The following is a 9,573-nucleotide window of genomic DNA, read 5'->3' as shown; positions in this document are numbered from 1 at the left end:
TATTTAATTGCATCACAAATTATTTCAGATTATTGTATATCTTTTCCCTGGAATGACCACTTGGCACAACTCGGGGATTTTGCTAGATGTGGCCCAGAGTTCCTTTACTCACCTCCAAGCAACATATTCCTAAAAATACAGCAGATTGCAAATATGCTAAACCCCAAATTTTGCTGGAATTGCATGTGCCAGCACTAAGTCCTGCATCAATAAGAAACCCCACTGATGTCAGCAGGACTTGTGACAACACAAGATTTCCCTCCCTCAGTACAGCTCTAAAACTGGATCCTCGGTGACTATATTTGAATTATGTGGATTATATATGATTAAACAGATTTGGATTAAATCCCAGCACTGGGCTGTCTCGTGGAGAACACACTGTCAGGACCACACTGATGCACAGTGATCAAGGTGACCTTCCAGACTTCTGCAACCCAGAGCAAACTCTGAGCAACTCCAGTGAAGGGGGATTCTTTTTAGCTCCGCAAGGATCAGGAGAGATGGCAGGAGTTAAAATGCTGCTTTCCTGAGGAACAGTTTTTGTGTCTTAAAACCATGACTCAGGTGACAAAGAGCAATCTTTCGTGCATGAGAAAGCCAATCTCAGCTCAACACCTTGAGCTGAGATCAGGATGGAAAATATGGCTGGTTGAGCCTTGTCTTAAAGTGCAAGAAAATTCAAGTGAAGGAGAACAACACCTAAATAAAGAAATCCATCGAGTCGCCACCAAATCCCAGTTCACCCTCCATTGCATCACTGCAATAGCTGACCTGATTTTTTAAAAATATCACCATGAAACCTTACTTTTTATTACTATTATTAGTCTTCATTTCACTCAAAAATACAGTTTATAATCACTTACATAAACGTGCCTTTGACTTAACCATAAATGACAGAAACTAATTTCTTCCTCACTGGACGGTACAGCTGAGAATGGAATTTGGTGAAACAACTCTACAATAACTTCCAGCTCAGCAGAGCTGAAGTTTAACTCCAAATGCTTCACACAACTCCAGGATTCTGGAATTCTTTGATTCTTCAACAGCTCGGGAGGATCTGCCTCGTGGATGGTGATATAAGTCCTCATGTTTAATAAGGGTCACATTTAGCAAAAATGGCCACAGAGGTCGTGCTGAGAGAGGAAGGAAAAAGACCTAAAGGATATAAAAGGGGAAAAAAAAGCAACCCAGGTTGCCAAAGTCTGAGGGTTTGGCAGAGGAACAGAGATAACCTAATCAGCAGCACAGCTTTCCTGCAGCGAGGCTCTCCGAGTGCCACGCAGAGCCCCCTGTCCCTCTCCTTTGGATTAAGCAGCCCAGAAGTTCCTGGATCCATAGATAACATTGAAGAGGAAAAAAAAAAAAAAAAAGAGAAAAAGGGAAAGTAATGGGAATACTTTTCTGGAGTTTACTTCAAGTTCTGCTCAAAAAGGTTTTTAGCCCGAGATACCAAATAAAAATTTCCAAAGGCTTGCTGGGGGTGGGAAGCTGTTACATAATCCATTAACACAGCTAATGGCTTGTGCTGCATTCTCTCTCACATGGACAATGCAGCAAACTTTGTGCTCTGGACCTCTGGGTTCACACCTGCCTTGAAGGACTTGGCCTGTGCAGCCAAGCTGTGGTGAAACCACAGGTCTGGAAACTTCCTCCCCTTTAACATCCCTCCTCTAAAGGAGCCCCCACCCCGTCCTCTCCTCCACCAAGGACATTTTTAGAAGATTGCTGTGCAGCTAATTACATTACCATGGCATCCAAGTACCACACAGTCACGAGACCTACTTCTTTTAACAGCCCTTGGGTTTGTGGAGAGGAGCTAATAGGGAAACATCCTTATATTTGGAGAGCTGAGGCACAAGGTCAATGCATTTGCCCAACATCCCTGCAGAGGAGGCTCTGGGCAGGAAATTATTCACTGTGGAGTAGCTGCCAAAGTGGACTGGGTGCCAAAGCAGCTGCATGGCCACCAATTTAACCAACCACCATGCCCTAAGAGCTGCTCTCAGGAGACAGTGCTGGGATTCCAAGAGGAAACCTTGAGCAAACAGAGCCAAATACCTGCTCACCACCTGCACTCTGCAGCCACCACCAGCCCTCGCAGCAGCACCAGATCCAGCTGGTGGCCCCAGAGTCCTTCCTGTGGACCCTGCTGGTTCTTCTGCAAAGGCAATGAGGTGCTGGGGCAGCCTGTCCCCAGGCAGAGCTCGCCCTGCAGACGGGAGAGGTGCAGGTGCCCACACTGAGCACCACAGACCACAGCTCTGTTGGCTCTGCACAATCTCCGTGGCAAATGCCAGGGAACCTGGATTTTTATCAGGGCCACCTTCCCCAGCCCCCCTGTCCAGTCCTGGGGCTATGTTGCCCTGTGTGTTATTCCGGTGGTGTTCCCTGACTCGGAGTTTCCTACAGACGATGGTCTGAAATGAGACACTCCCGTGTGTCCTGACTCCTGTGACCTTGTCTGGAACTTGACTTATCTGAGACAGCTCCTCTGATCCCTTTCAGCTCCTCAAGAGCAGAGCACTGACTTGAGGAGCTGTTTTCCCCACGCTATTCCTCCACAAAGAACCAAATTGCTCTTTATTTCTAATTTCTCTCACCAGTTTCCCTCATCCGGTTCCATTTGCTTCCTCTAACGGACTCTTTAGTTACACCTGTGATACTGGAAGAGTTTGGTCATAACTAACTGCAGCCTGTTGTTTATTTGCCTACTACTGCTATTAGATCAGTTTAAACCTGTGTGTTACTTTTGGTGTCATCGCCTCTCACTGTTCTGCTGTTAAAATGTTTCTTCCTATATACTTGCACTGCATTTTTACCAGATATTTTTTAAATATATACAAAAAGCAACAACAACAACAAAACTTGGAGTGGGGGGACTAAGCCCCACTCCTGTCCAGTCCCACCTCCAATCACTCCACCAGTACAAGCTTTCTGATGGAAACAGGCTCAACCACAGCAGTTTGACAGGCTCCTAATTTATTCAATTAACAATAAACTCACAGTGCTGAGTCCTGAACCTGTCAGCCAGCTGAACTGAGACAACCAGCTGAATACTAAGATATATTCTGCCACTGAACTACCTCAGACCTGAGGGCTTCTAAAATGGAGAGTGGACCACAAATAGCAGGAGGGAAGGACTTTGGCCAAAGGTGTAACCCACTGGAGAGCTTACAAAGGTCACCAAACTTGTTCAAACCTTTGCCAAAAAACCATGGACATCATGTTGTCAGGCTGCTCTACATTACTCAACATGCAATTCTTGCTGTGGCAGACAGATTAATTAATAGAGATAACAGAAACAGTGGTATATAATCATAAAAGAGAGCTGAAACCACAAAGGACTAAAGCTTCCCTGTGGCACAGCAGTGATTTTTTTTAAGTGTCCAGTCCCTTTTCAACAGTATTTTTAGAGGAATAGCAGTCAGCCAGATACAGCCACGGATAATCAGTGGTGGATAAAGAAAACCCTTCTCCTGACAATCAGCATCTACACTTTAAGCTGCAGAAGAAACAGCTGCCTCGCTGTTCATTAGAGAAGGGATTTGCCAAACACCCTCCCTGATGCTCTGTTATGCAAGGTAGTGCTATGTGTGTTCTCTCCTTCCACAGAGATGTAGCCTAAAAGCATCAGTATTTAGTCCTCCCATCCCCCTAAATCTTCCCCACAAAGGACACTGTCACCACCAAAGCTCTGCAACAAGGATCGTTTATATATCTGACAACCTTTAAACCCCCAAAGAAAGGGAAAGGGAAGCAGCAAAGCTCTCTGAAGAGCTCTTTGGTGGAACAAGCAGAATTATGAGCAGCAGGAGAAATATGAGTAATTAAGACAACAGTATATCTATATCTTACAGCTGACAGAGTGAAGCTGCAAGTTAGCTCTGGGCAAGATGTTAGCAGAGGAAAGAACTGAGCAGCCTGTTTCTAACGTTAGTGTTGAAAAGCCAGCCCAGGAAAAGGGCTAAAGGGACAATTTCATTAAAAAGAAGGAAGTAGGTTGGATTAAGAGAGCAGTTAGATGCAGACTTGTAACATAAAAGGAACAGGTCAACAGCCCCCTGTAACAAGACAAGCAATCATTTGGGGAATCAGCCCCTGTGCCACTCTTGCTGTTCTTAGAGGAAAATGCTCTGAAATCATCCATCGGTGGGTTATACAGAAAATTAACTCTGTGGGTTTGCACCCTGGCACAAAACAAAGCCCTGCCGTGGGTGGCAGCTGCAGAAGAGCCAAGGAGAGCAAGACACGATGTTTTCCAACAAGCAGCCCAAAACAGTGGCTGGTTTTAGGCAGTCAGGACTCACCCAGAGCCGGGTGGTGGCTGGGACACGGTGCTGGCTCCTGCCCAGTGGGTCCCTGCACCGACCAGGCTGTGCTGCCTGGGCACTGTCAGGGCTGGAACCACCTCATGGAAGGGCTGGAGCTGCTCCCACACCACGGCTCCTGCGACAAGAGCTCCATTCCCCTCCTTCCCCAGGCCCTGGCACGCTCCAGCGATTCCCCAGCTGGCAGCACTGCCCTCTGTGGCCACAGCAGCGTGGTTTATAGTGGTTTATGGCAGCCCCAGGCTGTGTTTGCCACCGAGCCTATAGAAGTGAATTAGTGGAAAATTTGAGCTTACACAAATCACAGAGCCAGCCACAGTTTGTCATGGCCAGGCAGCCCTTTCTCCCAGTGATGAGGTGCAGGAAAGAAATTGTGGGCTGCATGCAGGGTTCCTGCACTGCTGGGGTTAGAGCTGGGAAGGGAAGTGCTGTTGGATGACAGGGGGGAAAAGAGAACAACAGCAGCTCTCACATGCACAGAGGTTGAAGGTGTGGCTGGCACAGTCACCTGGGGCTTGCAGGGTGTGGGGATATTGGGAAGGAGCAGCCTTCCTCCCTCACCTCCCAGCTCCATCTGCACGAAGGAGGAGATGAGAATCACCCCCAGAAAGGGCAGAGGGGCTGCTCCAGATTTCCATTCTGGCAAACAAGAGCAGCATTTACTCGAAGGAGAAGAGCTGGAGCAAAGGCAGAGCCAAAGGGCACCAAATGAGGGTCAGCAGCTGCAGCTGCTGCTGCCACCCAAGGAGAGGAGCTACAACCTGCAGCAGGGTGGGGAGGCTGGGAGGTGCCAAAACCTCTCACCACAGATTTTAATTGATTGTCCTGGTATTTCTCTTACAACATTTAGTACATCCCAGTTTCTAGCCATGCTCTGGCCAAGTCCACTCTGTCCTGCTATGGCTTTCTTTATTTGCACCTACAAGCCCCAGCAATTCTCAAGCATTTTTGTGGCCTTATCAACAGCACAAACATTAATTTAAATTAAAAATACATCTGGACTCAATGTTTTAGTGAATCACAGCACAGGTATTCCCTATTTCTTTTTCTTTTCCTACTTTCTCAGCCAGCACCACAGGGAGTGATGGATCATCCTGCTCCTGACCACTCCATCACTGATTTGGTGTAAAGCATCTGAGGCAAAGGGTTTTCTTGCTACAGACAATTCTCTGCCATTTTCTCTAAAAAGAAGTGTGCCTGTGCAAGGAGCCCCCAGCACCTTTCCTACACAAACCTGCTCTCTGCATATTTCAAATCACAAACTCTAATGGCTCCTTAAAACACACATTTGTATTCAGCCCATAAATCAAAATACAAAGTCAAGTCCTACTTGGAGATCTAAATCCTCCTTATACCCCTGGGTAGCTCCATTACATCCCTGAGGGGTCACACTGCCTGGATATTCCTGCCTCCAGCTCCAGCCCCATCCTCACACTGATCGAGAGCACCAGGGGATGTAGCCCTTCAAAACTCAAAAATTTCTCACTTTCCTGAGCACCAAAATGTACTAAAATTAGGAAAAATGGCCTCCTGTCATTCTGTCGACTTGCCAGTGAGTTTGTTTACTCACTCATCCCACAGAGAAATTGTTTCAGGGAAATGTTGAGAGGGTTAATATCCCACAGCAAGGCCAGGGAGAGGCACCAAAGTTCCTCCCTGTGCCAAGAAAAGACAATCACGAGGCTGAAACTGCTCATCAGCTGCTTTTCCCATAAAGGTGAGCATCTTGACAATTCTTTGGGATATATTGTTAGAAAGAGAGCTCAGAATTTCATATTATTATCATATTATAGACGGCATTCCTTTGATAAAGGGTCAAAGATCGGGAAGACAAGAAAAATAAGGAAATAAAACCCAGCAACAGTCAGATCTTTAGCTGGCATAATTGGACACCCCAGTCCATGGAATTGTGTCCATTAGCAGGAGTGGGTGATCTGACCCATATGCTTTACCACTTTCAAGTAGAAAGATTAAAACAAGACACCTAACAGCAGAAATGGGTTACATTCCATTTCAGAGAGGCTTGGCTTGCCTAAAATTCCGGAGGAATTTTCAACCTGCCGTCAGAAAGACTTCAAGGCTGTTTACCCCAAAAACTTCTCAATAGTTCCGCCTAAAAAAGGATGATGAGCAACCATGTTGGGTAACACAGATTTTTTTAATGTAATCTGTTTATAGTTTGAGAAGGATTTCCAGAATAGAACAGTTTTTTAAATGTCCTGAGCCTTTAGCATTCTCACTTTGATCATCTCCCATCACGTTATCGCTCGGAGCAGAACGTGATGGAGCCGGGCTAACGAATCTGCCAGAAATGACATCAGAAAGCCAAGTGACCTGAAAAAAAAAAGTGTTCTATTTGAGCACCAAGCTCTTCTACAACATTTTCTCTTCTTTTTTTTTATTTTTTTTTAATACATTTTAATTAATGTTTTACTTTCACTGGATTTATCTTACTCGTGCGAAAGCTCAGAGCTTGGTCTTGGGGAAAAAAAAAAACTCCCATTGAAAACAAAAGGAGCCTTATTTGACCAAGGGAAGGCTGTAGGAGGTCCTCAGATAACAATAACTAACAATTCTTTTTGGGCTTGAACAGTTTAAATAAGGAACACTTTCCTAGGAGGTTAACTCTAAATAATAATTGTGGATTTTGCAGCCTGTGGAAGGGAGAGATTGCTCTTTGACAGAGTTTATATTACTAACCTGATGTGAGCAGACAGCTGCAAAAATGAAGTGATATCAGTGATAAAAATATTCTTTCTACATTTAGGCAGCAGGAATTGCATGGAAGCAAAGGGCAAATCCCACTGGTCTCCATGTACAGCAGCATCCTACACAGGAAGACAGGGACTGACTGACATGGCACCACTGGTCCAAGGACCTACTGACTCAGTATGTATTTGCTCTAAATATTTTTTAACTCTTCCTATTGAATTTCACATAGACACCTTGCATTCCCTTGAAAAAGTTCAACTACACAAGATCATTTATTACCCTTTAATTCAAGGCGTGTTAGAACTGGCAAATAACTTGGTTAAAAAAAATAGAATATCGTAATGATAGCCCCCCCTCCCCTTCTATCTGATGTAGAAACAGATAATTTCTGGTGCTAAAAGTGATTAAATTTGGTACATTTCCAACTTGTATTTTAACAATGCATTACCTCCCGAATTGCTGCATAAATATTAATAGGTAGCCTGATATGGAACTTTTGCCCGAAACGCCCTTGTAGAACCATAATCACGGTGAGGGGAGCACAGGAGATGAGAGAGAGCCCTGAAGATGGTGGTTCTATCCCCAGCTTCACAGACCTACCCCGGGTCAAGCACTTTCCACACAGATCAGCAATATCTCAAAGCCCAGACTTTGTCTGGTAGGAGATGAAAATCCTACAGACATTAATCTGCCCGATCCTCATCTGAGATACAACCAAAAAAACTCCATTGATCCCAGAGCAGCTACACTGATTTTTCTCCAAATTAGCCAGACTTCAGTTTTGACATAGTGTGCTTTGAAATTTCATCTGTAGATGTTTTCTACTCTAATCACCTCCAAAATGAGTGTTTAGCATTTATCTACCTGAATTTCATCCCTCAGAGACAATCTCATTACCAGTTCTGGTGGCACTGGCTGGCATTTAAAAGAGGCCAAGTGCCTACAGAACCCCCCAAGTCATGTTCAGCCTTCCTGAAAACTGACCAATTATTTGGATCCCTAAATATGGACTTTGGGGGCTGAAATTCAGGATATCCTCTTGGAAAACCCCTCTGCTCTGCCCTAAACCACATTTCTGTTGATTTTTGTCACTCTAATGCAAGAACATCACTCAAAACCCTTAAAATACTGGCAGTAAAAGGCACAAGGAGCAAACGTTCCTGTCTGCAAACATCTATTGCCCAGCTGGATTTTGGACACAGGGGGACTGTGCTAAGGGTTAAGTTAATTTAACTTTCACCAAGTTAGAAAGCTCTGAAAGTTTAATCACAAATGAACTCCAGTGGGCAGTTAGGGAGCTCCCAGACAAATGTTCTCATTTTTATTCTTTATAGGCAGTGCTGAAATCACTGTAAACCATATTTAAAGAGGCAGAAATTTCATGAGGGGAGGGAGCTGTTTTATATGACAGAATAAGAGAAAAAGGCAACTTACTGGTTTAAGATTTAAATCCAGCAAAATTACCAGAAATGCTGCTGGAAACAGAGCGCTGAGAATTCATTATTTTGTTTCAAAGTTAGTTTATCATAAATCTGCCCTCTGACACGTAATAACTAGTAACATTTCGAAGGTTATTTGATAGTAAGTTCAACAGTGTAGGTGACTGAACATGTGAGCTGCATGATAATGAGTCCCAGGGGAAATCAGGCTTTAGGATGCAGGGTGAAGCATCCCTAGGCTTGTATTCAAATGGAAAAAACATATTCAAAAGTTTATTGTTTATCTCCTAAGAACATCAAATAATACACAGGCCTTTGAATCAAACGTATAAAGCACACTAGAGAACTATTTGCTGGGGGAAAAACGCCTGATTTGATCCAAATTCAAAAAAAAAAAACAACTAATAGCTTGTACACTGAAATGCACTGAGTGATTTGGATACAAAAAAAGTGGAGGGGAGTATTTTGGTTTGTTCCTTTGCAGAACTAAGAGGCACAGCAAGTCAATTTGCTCCTGCATCAGGCTCTGCAAAGAGGAGCTGGAGAGCATTAAAACCAGTTGTTTTCAAATCCCTCGTGGTTCGGCACAACGGAGTCCTTTAGGTGTGACAAATACAAATTGCCCTGCTCGTCCTGAATTTCATCTCCAAAATACAGCGGCTGTAATTGATTAATTCGTGGCGTACAAACTAATTTAAAGTCGATACCGAAAGCAAGAGGGTTTGTTTTTCAGCAGGGAGGTGGGGTGCAAACTCCCCTCTCCAGCAGGGTGACGGTCCCACCTCTCAGCTTGTTAAGCTCTTAAATAACAAACCTGGTGCTGCCCTTATCAGAGTCAGGGATAGTTTTGGCATCAGCTGTGCTGGAAAAGCACGTGAGACAGAACTTTTTTTGTACATAAACGCTCTGTACCACAAACGCCAAGGGCACAGCATTCCAAGCCCCTAACTACGCTGCCGCTGGCATCCTGCCATCTCCCTGGGAGCAGGGATGGAGGGGACGGACCTGGATCACCCACCTGCTCCTGCCCTCCCTGGGCACGACCCATCCACAGCTTCAGCATCGCTGCTCCTCTCCAGCCCAGCAGAGTTTCC

At 44.8% G+C, this 9,573-nt stretch overlaps 1 long non-coding RNA gene across 1 annotated transcript in view; it reads right to left on the bottom strand.

Moving 5' to 3' along the window:
* The window catches only part of LOC108642052, a 32,166-nt gene that overhangs the window by 10,702 nt on the left and 11,891 nt on the right, over positions 1-9,573 (bottom strand). The window lies entirely within an intron of this gene.

The sequence above is a fragment of the Manacus vitellinus genome, unplaced genomic scaffold (assembly GCF_001715985.3).
Source record: "Manacus vitellinus isolate BGI_N305 unplaced genomic scaffold, ASM171598v3 scaffold_95_pilon, whole genome shotgun sequence".
Taxonomy (NCBI): domain Eukaryota; kingdom Metazoa; phylum Chordata; class Aves; order Passeriformes; family Pipridae; genus Manacus; species Manacus vitellinus.
This window is presented reverse-complemented; position numbering and strand designations above follow the sequence as displayed.